Source organism: Anomaloglossus baeobatrachus, chromosome 12 (genome assembly GCF_048569485.1).
Source record: "Anomaloglossus baeobatrachus isolate aAnoBae1 chromosome 12, aAnoBae1.hap1, whole genome shotgun sequence".
In the NCBI taxonomy this organism is placed as follows: Eukaryota; Metazoa; Chordata; class Amphibia; order Anura; family Aromobatidae; genus Anomaloglossus; species Anomaloglossus baeobatrachus.
This window is the reverse complement of record NC_134364.1, coordinates 44931274-44944521: the sequence shown is the minus strand read 5'-3', so window position 1 is coordinate 44944521 and position 13248 is coordinate 44931274. Positions and strand designations below refer to the sequence as shown.

Genomic DNA, 13248 nt, shown 5'->3' with positions numbered 1-13248 from the left:
AGATGTATAGCAGAGCATGGGAAAGCTGGGTGCTGAGGGAAAGAGCCTTTTTCCCTCAGCACAAAACATTCCCATCCCATACTTGTATCTTTGTCCTCCTTGTATATAGATCTCCAAATACTATAATGGCCCCCACATAGCCTTTCATATAATATAAAGGGTCCCACATAACCCGTCATATATTATAATGCACCCCCATAGTTCTCCATGTATTATAATTCACCCCATAGTATTCCATATATTATACTGCACCACAGTCCTCCATGTTTTATAACGCACACCCATGTGCGACCATGTGTAAGGTAGCCTCCATATTCCTCCATTTATTATAATGTAGCCCCCATAGTGCTATATGTATTATAATGTAGCGCCATAAATCATCATTTTGTATTATGCAGCCCCATACTCCTCCATGTATAATGCACCCCTAGTCCATGTATAAGGTGTCCTTCATGTTTATTATGCAGTCCCATAGACCTCCATGTATCATGGAGCCAGGCCCCTCCAGGCCTCCATGTGTCATGCAGCCAGCAAAATAAAAAACAAGTACCTCTCTTCTCCTTCCAACCCTGCGACTGCGGTAGTTACGCCCCTGCCCCCATATGTCACACACCCTGCACCCCCATATCACACACACTACACCCCCATATCTCACACACCCTGCTTCCCATACAGCCTGCACCCCCATATCACACACACTACACCCCCATATCACACACACTACACCCCCATATCTCACACCCTGCTTCCCATACAGCCTTCACCCCCATATCCCACACACACACACTGCTCCCCATACAGCCTGCACCCCCCATATCCCACACACACACTGCTCCCCATACAGCCTGCACCCCCCATATCCCACACACACTGCTTCCCATACAGCCTGCACCCCCCATATCCCACACACACACACACACTGCTCCCCATACAGCCTGCACCCCCCATATCCCACACACACACACTGCTCCCCATACAGCCTGCACCCCCCATATCCCACACACACACACTGCTCCCCATACAGCCTGCACCCCCCATATCCCACACACACTGCTTCCCATACAGCCTGCACCCCCCATATCCCACACACACACACTGCTCCCCATACAGCCTGCACCCCCCATATCCCACACATACTGCTTCCCATACAGCCTGCACCCCCCATATCCCACACACACACACTGCTCCCCATACAGCCTGCACCCCCCATATCCCACACACACACACTGCTCCCCATACAGCCTGCACCCCCCATATCCCACACACACTGCTTCCCATACAGCCTGCACCCCCCATATCCCACACACACTGCTTCCCATACAGCCTGCACCCCCCATATCCCACACACACACACTGCTCCCCATACAGCCTGCACCCCCCATATCCCACACACACTGCTTCCCATACAGCCTGCACCCCCCATATCCCACACACACTGCTTCCCATACAGCCTGCACCCCCCATATCCCACACACACACACACACACACTGCTCCCCATACAGCCTGCACCCCCCATATCCCACACACACACACTGCTCCCCATACAGCCTGCACCCCCCATATCCCACACACTGCTCCCCATACAGCCTGCACCCCCCAGATCTCACACACTACACCCCCATATCTCACACACCCTGCTTCCCATACAGCCTGCACCCCACAGATCTCACACAGTACACCCCCATATGTCACATACCCTGCTCCCCATACAGCCTGCACCCCCCATATCACACACAATACACCCCCATATCACACACACCCTGCCCACATATCTCACCCTGCCTGTACCCCAACTTACCCCTCTCAAACACTCTGCACCCCTTCACATGCTTCTGTCAGTCTGCAGCCCTCATATGCCCCTCACCCTGCAGCCCCCCTCACCCTCATGTCCCCTCTTTTCTTATTACCAGTCATCATGTGTCCAAATCGCCTTCAGTATCTTGCTTTCTGCCGGCATCCTGTGTCTCCTCCCACACAGTCACATGGGCGTGACATCATCGCAGGTCCTGCAGGATGGAGATTCCGTCTGCTGTGCAGGTCAGGAGCACTCCTGCAGCTCAGACATGGCTGGTGCCTCTCCAGGTCAGGGGCCCCTCTACTGACACTGGGCTCCCCTGACTCACAGGCCGGCCACTACACAGCGGCACTACACATAGACGCAGAGCGGCTGCCGGGCCCCTATGTGTACTAGTGCCGCTGTGTAGTGGCCGGCCTGTGAGTCAGGGGAGCCCAGTGTCAGTAGAGGGGCGGCTCACTTCTCGTTCGCCCGCTGATCCGGTCTCCTCGGCGCATCGTCCATTGCTGTCGCTCGCTCTGACCTCTCAGCAGGCGCGCAGTGATGACGTCACCGCGGTCCTCTGCAGAGCTGTCAGAAGAACGCCGACAGTCACAGGGGGGAGAATGATAAGAGGCAGCCGCCGCTCACTCTCTCATCATTGCTCTCAATTGTATCGGCACCTGCGATGCCGATGCAATTGAAAGCTCGATCCTCGGCGGGGGGGCGGTGACAGCGCGGCCACCGGGCCCCCCTGAGTAGCGGTGCCACCGCGAGTGGGCCCCCCCCGGCAGCTCAGGGCCCCGGCATTTGACCGGGTTTGCCGGGTGCTGGCGCCGGCCCTGTATATATATATATACTGTATATATAAATTTTTGCTGGTAAAAGAAAATAAATCATGCTTTATTCTGATTTTTTTACTTTTTATCCCCCTTTTTCTATGTAATACAATTAGTTTTACTATTAGAACCCTATAGTAATTTTGCCCAACATTTTGTAGTAATGTTCACATACTGGTCCTCATCTTTTAGTAATGTCCCCCATCGTGTTCCCCTGCTTGTAGTAATGTGCACCGTCCTGGGCCCCATTCTGTAGTAATGTGCCCATCCTTGTCCCCTTGTAGTAATGTGCTCATCCTTATTTCCAAGGGCCTGCAGGCTGCAAGAAGCAGGCTGAGGGGCCGTATGCGGCCTGCGGGCCACATGTTTGAGACCTCTGTCCTAGACCAAGCTATGCATAATGTCCGTCTGAAGCAGCCTAATCTTCGGGTTGGAGCTGTAGACGTCAGCCTCGCAGCATTGTGATATTACTAAGTGCTCATGCAGACGACCATATTATGGCTGTTTATAACCTACAAGTGGAAGCATCACATCTATAGGATATGTTCACATGCAGCATTTTTTTAAATGCAAATTAAAAGCTGCTTTTTAGAGTAGTTATTCCTACTGTAAAAAGCAGCTTTTAATTTGCATAAAAAAATGCTGCATGTGAACATATCCTATAGATGTTATGCTTCCACTTGTAGGTTATAAAGAGCCATAAGCTATGAGATTTCAGATTCATCATGCACACATTTGTTGTTTTTTTTTGTTCTGACTGAATTTGTCAGTTCTTTCAGCATTTTTGCAGCTTTCTTTGACCCATAGAAAGCAATGGGAAAATGGGGGGAAAAAAACACAAAAAACATTTTTGCGGCGTTTTTGGTGAATAAAATTAACTTTATTAACCTTAGAACGTGCAACCATAGAAATCTACAATAGAAAACAAGTGACCTAGCAGGCCTGCGAGGCCCCAGGTATGCCTTCTAGGGTTAAACATCCACTGTAGACAAAGCCCACATGTAATCCATATCCAAATAATATCTGCAATAAACGTGATGAAAATGCTGCAAAATTTGCGCTTTCAAAGCAACATTTTCTCTATCGCGTCACTGGGGGATACAGAAGACCATGGGTGTACGCTGCTGCCACTAGGAGGCTGACACTATGCAAAAAAATGTTAGCTCCTCCTCAGTAGTATACACCCACCGGCTGGCACGGAAATGATCAGTTTTAGCATACCTCCCAACCGTCCCGGATACAGCGGGACAGTCCCTCTTTTGAGCCTTTGATCCCGAGTCCCGCCCGTGAGGCTGTTTGTCCCGTGGCTCCGCCCACCCACTGTAGCCCCGCCTCGCTGTTTCTCCCTTCTATTCATTACAGAGTCGAGCGCACACCTTGAAACTCCTGTGACTGCTGCTGAGGTATGAATCACCCCCTGCAGCAGAGCGACCCCCCTGCAGCAGAGCCGCCCCCCCCCTGCACCAGAGCCGACCCCCCCCCTGCACCAGAGCCGACATCCCCAGTCCCGAAGCCTGCGTTTCTCTGCAGCTGTTCTCTGACTCCCCGTGTGTGGCTTCTCACTGCTGCAGACACACGGGGAATCAGGAAGCTGAGGAGAAGACCATGCAATCAGCACTTCTCTCTCCTGCAGATAGCACTGGCCAGTAATAACCTATGCAGAGTGGCATCTGCAGGCTTCTATTAGCTTACCGATCAGTGGTCTCCTGCCTGTGGAGCTGCTGGGTCCTAGCTTCCCAACAGGTTCAGCTCTGCTTTATCCTGGCTCCCCTACCAGTTAAAGGGAACCTGTCAGCAGAAATTTCACAATAAAAATAAAAGATTCCCCTCTGCAGCTCCTGGGCTGCTTCTAGAAAGGTTCCTGTTGTTATTGTGCCCCCTTTGAGACCTACAAAAATACTTTATGAAGTGTTACCTTTTTGTATGCAAATGTGTTTTTATGGTCACGGGGGCGGGCTGTCTGGCGTCCGTTATTCCCCCTCCTGCCGCTTTACGCAGTCCCCCATTGCTCATTTACATACACAAGGACGCCTTCCTCATGTAACTGTCCTCCCGAAGTTTTGCGCATGTTAACGCTTTTTCAGGTGATTGCGCAGGCGCGAGATTATGGGCGGCGCTGTGATTGTCATCAGCAGCGTTAACCAAGTACCCACCCATAATCTCGTGCCCGCACTTTTCCCTCTGACTCCACCGTTAAGCGCAAGTGCTGGCCATATGAACCATGTTACCTGTTACTGCTTGCACGAGATTATGGGCGGGTACTTGGATGACTTTGCTGATGACAATCACAGCGCCGCCCATAATCTCGCGCCCACGGTAATAGGTAACATGGTTCATATGGACAGTGCTTGCGCATAACGGTGGAGGCAGAGTGAGAAGCGCGGGCACGAGATTATGGGTGGGTACTTGGATGACGCTGCTGATGACAATCACAGCGCCGCCCATAATCTCGCGCCTGCGCAATCACCTCAAAAGCGTTCACACTTTGCACAGTGCTCACTCCCGCGAGAGTGGCACTGGGCATGCACAAAACTTCAGGAGGACAGTTACATGAGGAAGGCGTCCTCATGTATGGAAATGAGCAATGGGGGACGGCGTACAGCGGCAGGAGGGGGAATAACGGACGCCAGGCAGCCCGCCCCCGTGACCATAAAACAGATTTGCATACAAAAAGGTAAGACTTCATAAAGTATTTTTTTAGGTCTCAAAGGGGGCACAATAGCAACAGGAACCTTTCCAGAATGCAGCCCAGGAGCTGCAGAGGGGAATCTTTTATTTTTTTTGCTAAATTTCTGGTGACAGGTTCCCTTTAAAGGGAACCTATCAGGTGCAATCTGCACTCAGAGCCAGGAGCAGTTCTGGGTGTATATTGCTAATCCCTCCCTAACTGTCCCTGTATACACTAGCATAGATAAAGGCATCTATAGAAAAAGTATTTTTAAAGAGCTTATATCTTATGCTAATTAGCGCGGGGACTAGTCCCAAGGGCGTTACTTCACTTGGCTAGTCGGCTCACATAGCGTGTTAGTACTCACACAGGGGCGTAATAACATGCTAACATGCTATGCGAGCCGACTAGCCAAGTGAAGTAACGCCCTTGGGACTAGTCCCCGCGCTCATTAGCATAAGATATAAGATCTTTAAAAATATTTGTTCTTCATCTCTTTATCTATGCTAGTGTATACAGGGATGGTTAGGCAGGGATTAGCAATATGTACCCAGAACTGCTCCTGGCTCTGAGTGCATATTGCACCTGACAGGTTCACTTTAAAGGGAACCTGTCACCAGATTTGGGGCCTATAAGCTGCGGCCACCACCAGTGGGATCTTATATACACATTCTAACATGCTGCATACCTCCCAACCGTCCCGGATACAGCGGGACTTTCACGCTTTACGTTGTTTGTCCCGTTGCCACGGGCGGGACGGCCGGCTCCCGGGCTCCGCCCACCCACTCTCTCTCCGCCTCCCTGCTTTTCCCTCCTACCATCCTAGTAGACGTGGCATAGAGAGGAGCGCTGCCTGTGCTGCTGCTGGTACAGTAAACTAATCTCCCCAGCGCTGATTTCCCTCCCTCACCCCCGGCCGCCGCCTGTCTGTGCGGGCGCCCCCCTGCCGCCTGTCTGTGCGGGCGCCCCCCTGCCGCCTGTCTGTGCGGGCGCCCCCCTGCCGCCTGTCTGTGCGGGCGCCCCCCTGCCGCCTGTCTGTGCGGGCGCCCCCCTGCCTCATTGTGCGGGCGCCCCCCTGCCTCATTGTGCGGGCGGCCGGCCGCCTCTCTGTGCGGGCGGCCGGCCGCCTCTCTGTGCGGGCGGCCCGCTGCCTGTCTGTGAAGGCGACCGGCCGCCTCACTGTGCGGGCGACTGGCCGCCTCACTGTGGCTGCCTGCGTGTCCGTGCTGGAGGCCCGCCGGCTGCCTGCGTGTCCGTGCTGGAGGCCCGCCGGCTGCCTGCGTGTCCGTGCTGGAGGCCCGCCGGCTGCCTGCGTGTCCGTGCTGGAGGCCCGCCGGCTGCCTGCGTGTCCGTGCTGGAGGCCCGCCGGCTGCCTGCGTGTCCGTGCTGGAGGCCCGCCGGCTGCCTGCGTGTCCGTGCTGGAGGCCCGCCGGCTGCCTGCGTGTCCGTGCTGGAGGCCCGCCGGCTGCCTGCGTGTCCATGCTGAATGGGTGTGGATGGGGAGTGGATATGGGCGTGACTGTGAAATGGGTGTGGTTAGGGGGCGTGGCCTAAAAATTTGCCGCGGCGTCTCTTTTCCTCCCCCCTGCTCGCTCTCTTTCCCCCCCCCCCCCGCTCGCTCTTTTCCTCCCCCCCTCGCTTTCTTCTCCTCCCCCCTCGCTCTCTTTTCCTCCCCCCCTCGCTCTCTTCTCCCCCCCCTCGCTCTCTTCTCCCCCCGCTCGCTCTGTTTTCCCCCCCGCTCGCTCTCCCCCCCCCCCCCCCGCTCGCTCTCTTTTCCTCCCCCCCCTCGCTCTCTCTCTTTTCCCTCGCTCTCTCCTGGCATGGTCAGTACAGAAATCTCTCCATCGTGGAGGGGTGAGAGGGAGTAATAAACATGGAGTCCCTACCGTGTCTGTGTATTTATTTCTAATAAAGTATTTTTCTCTGTGTGGTCTTTTTTTTTTAAACCCTTTATTGGAGATTCTTAATGGCCAGGTTAACCTTGGCCTGACATTAAGAATCTCGGGCTTTATACCAGCGGGTAAAACATAGCTGGTATTAACCCCTTATTACCCAGCGTGCCACCTGCCACCAGGGCCACTGGAAGAGTTGGATACAGCGCCAGAAGATGGCGCTTCTATGAAAGCGCCATTTTCTGGGGCGGCTGTGGACTGCAATTCGCAGCGGGGGGCCCAGAAAGTTTGGGCACCCTTCACTGCGGATTCCAATCCCCAGCTGCCTAGTTGTACCTGGCTGGACTCAAAAATTCGGCGAAGCCCATGTCATTTTTTTTTTAATTATTTCATGAAATTCATGAAATAAAAAAAAAAAAAAAGGCTTCTCTATATTTTTGGTTCCCAGCCGGGTACAACTAGGCAGCTGGGGGTTGGGGGGCAGCCCGTAGCTGCCTGCTGTACCTGGCTAGCATACAAAAATATGGCGAAGCCCACGGCATTTTCTTAAAAACATTTTCAGGGAAAAACCTTTATAAAAAAAAAAATGCTTCCCTGCATTTCTATTGCCAGTGAAAGTAACACCAAGCAGCGGGGGCTAGCAGCCAGTAGCTGCTTTGGTTATCCTTAGCAACAGAAAATGCAGCGGGAGCCCACAAACAATGTGATTTTTTTGTTTTTTTATTTTTAATGAATTTTTTTTTTAAAAAAAATCGGCATGGGCTTCGCCCATCGAGCACCAGAGCATTTTACTGCTCAATTCATCCCAAGTAATCAGATGACTCCAGTGTCGGCCGATTACTTGTTCTGTGTCCCCCTGCATCCATCGCAGCGTGTACGGGCTGTGAGGTCAGCGGAGTGGAGACAGTGACATGCTCTGCTCTGACACATAGTGTGCTGCATGTCACTATCTTTCTCCACTCTGGCACTTGTTGTGCAGGTGACCGGATGCTACATGTCACTAACTGTCTCCACTATGGGACTTGTTGTGCAGGTGACCGGATGATACATGTCACTAACTGTCTCCACTATGGGACTTGTTGTGCAGGTGAGAGTGTATACAGTTGGTACTATGCAGCAGAAATCACAGAGTGGGGCAGTTAGTGACATGTAGCATCCGGTCACCTGCACAACAAGTCCCAGAGTGGATACAGTGACATGCAGCACACTGTGTCAGAGCAGAGCATGTCACCAACTTGCTCTGCTCTGTCACCTGCGGTGCTGCATGTCACGTTTTTGCCGCGATTTGGTGCCTTTTTTGCTCACTGCGTTTTTAATCAGTGCACAATGCCATTAAAGATTGTTGATGAAAAAAATAAAAAAGGTCTGATGTCATTTCCTTATTCAAAATGTTCATTGTATGCAGGAGAGCAGACAGCAGCTGCAGAACTACAAGGCTCAGCATCATCCATCCAGGACTGTATGCAGTTTTTTACCCAAAAAGAAAAAAAAATGACGTGGGCTTCGCCATATTTTTGTATGCTAGCCGGGTACAGCAGGCAGGTACGGGCTGCCCCCAACCCCCAGCTGCCTAGTTGTACCCGGCTGGGAACCAAAAATATAGAGAAGCCCTTTTTTTTTTTTAATTATTTCATGAATTTCATGAAATAATTTAAAAAAAAAATGATGTGAGCTTCGCCTAATTTTGGTGTCCAGCTGGGTACAACTAGGCAGCTGGGGATTGGAATCCACAGTGAAGGGTGCCCAAGCTTTCTGGGCACCCCCACTGCGAATTGCAGTCCGCAGCCACCCCAGAAAATGGCGCTTTCATAGAAGCGCCATCTTCTGGCGCTGTATCCAACTCTTCCAGCTGCCCTGATGCTGGGTGGCTAGCCGGGTAATAATGGAGTTAGGGCTAGCTGTATATTATCAGCTAGCCCTAAGCCCGAAATTCATGGTGTCACGCCAATATTAGACATGGCCACCATGAATTTCTAGTAATGATAAAGATAAAAAAAAAAACACAACACAGAAAAATATTTTTATTAGAAATAAAACACAACACAATTAGTGACTCCATCTTTATTGAAATAAAGAACCCCCCTCCGCAGTAATCCTGGGTTAGGGTCCCGCGCCGTCCAATCCGGATCCAACATCATCTGATCGGTTTGCTGGAAGGCAAAGCGATCAGATGATGTGTCAGGATCAAGTGCCTGAATCACATCACACATCAGCTGATTGTATAAAAGCCGATTATACAATCAGCTGATGCATCAGTAGAAAAAAAAAAATAATACTCACTTATGTGCTGTGCTGATTACCGGCAGCTCCAGGAGCGATCGATTGGACAGGAGTCTGATCCCGTCCGATCGCTGCAGCAGCTGCCGGTAATCAGCTGATGAAGTCCCCTGACGGCAGGATCAGCTGATAGCCGGCCGGGCGCGAAAAAGCCGGCGAGACTACGATCAGCTGATGCGTCAGGTGACTGCATCAGGTGATCCACGGCCAGGTCCTGCAAGCTTCGTGCATGCACCGGGGAGACTGCACACAGCAGAAGCGGCGGGACCGAGACAGGGGCTGGAAGCAGGCATGGCACCCGGACCCTGCAGACAGGTGAGTATGACATACACACACACACTGTATATATATACACACACACTGTATATACGCGCACACACTGTATATACACACACACACTGTATATACGCGCACACATACACTGTATATACGCGCACATACACTTTCTTCCCCCGGCTGTGTAGAGCTGCTGCTGTCTCTGTGTGATTTCTCTCACATCCACTGGGAAGAGGCAGGGAGGAGGGTTTGGTCGGAGAGCAGAGTGGGTGTATTAGACACAATGGGTGTGTTAGATAAGCTAGACACCTCCCTAGAGCCACAAAGAATTCTGGGACTTGTAGGAACGGAACACAGGAAGTCAGAGGAGAGATTAACCCCATCAGAGCTGGAGCCAGCAATGAGCATGTGCTGCTAGTGCACAATGAAAGGTAATTTTGCTGAAAAAACATAATAGATGTGTTGAGGGGCACATATTAGCAAGATTTATCAGAAAAAAAAAAAACAGTTTTGGTAACTGGACAACTTCTTTAATGATTTCCCTTTTTCTTTCAAATTCAGCTTGTGATTGGACAACAGTGTAGTTATATCTCTGTCATCCAGCCTATAGACCGAGAGCTCAGTATGGGGCTGCGTCACTACTGTATCCTCTCTGGTCTGGGGCAGGACACTAAGCCCCCTAACACATCAAGAGTGTTTGGGGCACCACGGTGTGGTCGGTCCTTGCCTCCACACCCCTGCCCTCTCGCCCTTCAGAGCCTAATGTGCAGGGAGGAAAGACAAATCTGGTTCCTTCCAGCCATCCGACAAACAACTTCCGGGACGCCTGATGACAGGTTGCCTTAGTGTACTCCAAAGATGATGGATTCCAGGGTCTTAAGGGTGCTTTACACGCTGCAACATTGCTAGCGATTGCTAGCGATGTCGCAAGCGATAGCACCCGCCCCCGTTGTTCGTGCGATATGTGGTGATCGCTGCCGTAGCGAATAATATTGCTACGGCAGCGTCACACGCACATACCTGTTCGGCAACGTCGCTGTTGCTGCCGAACAATCCCTCCTTCAAAGGGGAGGTGCGTTCGGCGTCACAAAACGGCTGCCCAATAGAGGAGGGGAGGAGATGAGCGGCCGGAACATGCCGCCCACCTCCTTCCTTCCTCATTGTCGGTGGACGCAGGTAGGATGATGTTCGTCGTTCCTGCGGTGTCACACATAGCGATGTGTGCTGCCGCAGGAACGACGAACAACCAGCGGCATGTACCACCAGCGATATTTTGAAAAGGAGTGACGTGTCAACAATCAACGATTTTTGACGTTTTTGCGATCGTTGATCGTCGCTCCTAGCTGTCACACTCTGCAATGTCGCTAACGACGTGACCCTGACGATATATCGTTAGCGATGTCGCAGCGTGTAAAGCACCCTTTAGGGACAGTTATTCGCTTCCCTAGGTACCGGACTATGTGGGGCCGCATATTAAATAAAAATATATATATTAAGAATTTTTATTCATAATGAATCGTAATAATAATCCTCAAAGTAGTCCCTTCCTCTTTTATTTCTATTTAAGATGGGACAGAGGTTCCCTTTTTCTCTCCCCCCTCCCCCTCACAAATCCCCCTTTCTGTTCAAGCTCTCTAATTCAGCCCCCTGCTTCATTGTGGCCTACTCCTGTGGTTGGGACACGTCCCTCGCTGCTCAGCTAATCAGCCATGCCTGCATTCACCGCCCAGCCTATCCGAGTGCGTTTTTATGTTATACAGAGTGGCCTGGGCTCTTATATACCTGCCTGGGCTCTTATATATAGCATTGCTGACTGGTGCTGGCCGCAGTTTATAGGGCAAAAACCTGCTGACAGGTTCCCTTTAAGAAAAAAAAAATGTTCCTGTGCTGAGATAATCTTATAAATGTGTCCCTGCTATTTACTGTGTAATGGCCGTGTCTGACCGTACAGGGACATGGTCTGATCATATATCTCTTGTGTCGGGGAGAAAGTAAAAAAGTATACACAGTACAGAGCGGGATGGCAAATTATTCATTCTTTGAGGTGAAACATTTTTTAAAAATAGGCAGGGTAAATGTTTTACCTCACATAAAGAATCCGCTATTATCTTACTCTGTGCTATCCGTTTTGCGTCCTCCCCGGTCCAGGAGCTGTGGTATGATCAGAGCATGTCCCTGTACGGTCAGACACGGTCATTACACAGTACATAGCAGGTGCACATACTGTATATAAGATTATCTCCACACAGGAACATTTAAAAAAAAAAAAAAACCCCAATTGTAGAATTGATTTGTTGTATAAAATCAACTTTAAAATTAACTTTGTTCGTGGGAAAACCCCTTTAAGCCAAAACCTAAGGCAGAAAGATGCAACAACTGAAGTCAGCTGCAGTAAGGGTAAGTTCACACAGTGAGTTTTTGCGCATTTTTAATGCCTTTTTGGCCTCAAAACTGCACGACTTTGCTTCCCCAGCAAAGTCTATGAGTTTTCATTTTTGCTGTCCGCACACAACTTTTTTTTTAAGCTGCGTTTTTGAGCTTAAAAAAAATGGACATGTCAATTCTTTCTTCAGCGCTCTATTGGGAGACCCAGACGATTGGGTGTATAGCTACTGCCTCCGGAGGCCACACAAAGCATTACACTAAAAAGTGTAAGGCCCCTCCCCTTCTGGCTATACACCCCCAGTGGGATCACTGGCTCACCAGTTTTCTGCTTTGTGCGAAGGAGGTCAGACATCCACGCATAGCTCCACTGTTTAGTCAGCAGTAGCTGCTGACTATATCGGATGGAAGAAAAGAGGGCCCATATAGGGCCCCCAGCATGCTCCCTTCTCACCCCGCTTGTGGTTTGTAAGGTTGAGGTACCTATTGCTGGTACGGCGGCTGGAGCCCACATGCTGTTTTCCTTCCACATCCCCCTGAGGGGCTCTGAGGAAGTGGGATCTTACCGGCCCCAAAGCCCTGAGGCCGGGCTCCATCCACAGACCCATTGAACCTGCTGGATACGGAGCTGGGTACCGTTCAGGGACATGGCCCTGCACCATTCAGGTACTCTGTGTCCCCGTACACACAGGCACAGCACACTCCAGACTTGCTGGGTGTGCTAGTGCGCCGGGGACAGTAAAGGGTTACAGTCACTGCAGCCTAGCTGAGTGACTTTATGTATGGGGAACTACCGCGCCGGACGCTCCGGGAGCGGCGGCGCGGCTGGGACTTGTAGTGCGCCGGGGACTTAGCGCCGACCGCGCTTTTACGGCGGCGGCGCTTATAAATCCAGTCCCCGGCTTTTGCGGCCTAGCTCCGCTTCGTTCCCGCCCCCACCCTGTCAATCAGGGTAGGGGAGAGACGCTGTACAATCAGCAGCGCCGAGGGCTGGAGCCTTATTTACATGCTCCAGCCCTCTCACTGGACACTGTGGGACGCCGGTTTCCCGCTCTGACTTGGGGGCACGCCCACGGCCCGCCCCTACTCACACGAGCTGGAGAAGGACGCCGGCAGCCATTCCTGCAGTCCGAGCTGAG

General features: G+C 51.5%; 1 protein-coding gene and 1 long non-coding RNA gene across 3 annotated transcripts in view; one reads left to right on the top strand and one right to left on the bottom strand.

Annotated features, from left to right (window-relative positions):
* LOC142258003 (uncharacterized) overlaps window positions 1–13248 on the bottom strand; it is a 370341-nt gene that overhangs the window by 238851 nt on the left and 118242 nt on the right. The gene's annotated exons all lie outside the window — the stretch shown is intronic.
* LRRC9 (leucine rich repeat containing 9) overlaps window positions 1–13248 on the top strand; it is a 267576-nt gene that overhangs the window by 235094 nt on the left and 19234 nt on the right. The gene's annotated exons all lie outside the window — the stretch shown is intronic.